A 1,358-nucleotide genomic window follows, 5' to 3' on the forward strand; every position below is an offset into this window, starting at 1 on the left:
ACCACACGACGAAGCGGAAACGTGAGAATGAAACACGTCGGAGCGTTTGAACCACACGACGAAACAGAACGAAACACTTCGAAGCGTTTGAACCACACGACGAAACGGAACGAAACGGAACGAAACGCGTTGAAGCGTTTGAACCACACGACGAAGCGGAAATGTGAGAACGAAACACGTCGGAGCGTTGGAACCACACGATGAAACAGAACGAAACACTTCGAAGCGTTTGAACCACACGACGAAACGGAACGAAACGGAACGAAACGCGTTGAAGCGTTTGAACCACACGACGATGCGGAAACGTGAGACCGAAACACATCGAAACATTTAAACGACACGACGAAGCGGAAACGTGAGAACGAACACATCTAAGCATTTGAACCGCACGACGAAGCAGAAACGTGAGAACGAAACACGTCGGAGCGTTTGAACCACACAATGAAACAGAACGAAACACGTCGAAGCATTTGAACCACACGACGAAGCGGAAACGTGAGACCGAAACACATCGAAACATTTAAACAACACGACGAAGCGGAAACGTGAGAACGAACACATCTAAGCATTTGAACCGCACGACAAAGCAGAAACGTGAGAACGAAACACGTCGGAGCGTTTGAACCACACAATGAAACAGAACGAAACACGTCGAAGCATTTGAACCACACGACGAAGCGGAAACGTGAGAACGAAACACGTCGGAGCGTTTGAACCACACGACGGAATGGAACGAAACATGTTGGAGCGTTTCAACCACACGATGAAACAGAACGAAACACGTCGGAGCGTTTGAACCACACGACGAAACAGAACGAAACACGTTGAAGCGTTTGAACTACACGATGAAGCAGAAACGTGAGAACGAAACACGGAGCGTTGAAACCACACGACGAAATGGAACGAAACACGTCGCAGCGTTTGAACCACGCGACGAAACAGAACGAAACACGTCGGAGTGTTTGAACCACACGATGGAATGGAACGGAGCATTTGAACCACACGATGAAACAGAACGAAACACGTTGAAGCGTTTGAACCACACGATGAAGCAGAAACGTGAGAACGAAACACGGAGCGTTGAAACCACACGACGAAATGGAACGAAACACGTCGGAGCGTTTGAACCACGCGACGAAACAGAACGAAACACGTCAGAGCGTTTGAACCACATGACGAAACAGAACGAAACACGTCAGAGCGTTTGAACCACATGACGAAACAGAACGAAACACTTCGGAGCGTTTGAACCACACGACGAAACAGAACGAAACACGTCGGACCGTTTGAACCACATGACGAAACAGAACCAAACACGTCGGAGCGTTTGAACCACATGACGAAACAGAACGAAACAC

At 48.5% G+C, this 1,358-nt stretch overlaps 1 protein-coding gene across 2 annotated transcripts in view; it reads left to right on the forward strand.

Moving 5' to 3' along the window:
* The window catches only part of LOC119415276 (discs large homolog 1-like protein), a 97,573-nt gene that overhangs the window by 28,910 nt on the left and 67,305 nt on the right, over positions 1-1,358 (forward strand). The gene's annotated exons all lie outside the window — the stretch shown is intronic.

The sequence above is a fragment of the Nematolebias whitei genome, chromosome 9 (genome assembly GCF_014905685.2).
Source record: "Nematolebias whitei isolate Nwh7 chromosome 9, NemWhi1, whole genome shotgun sequence".
Lineage (NCBI taxonomy): Eukaryota > Metazoa > Chordata > Actinopteri > Cyprinodontiformes > Rivulidae > Nematolebias > Nematolebias whitei.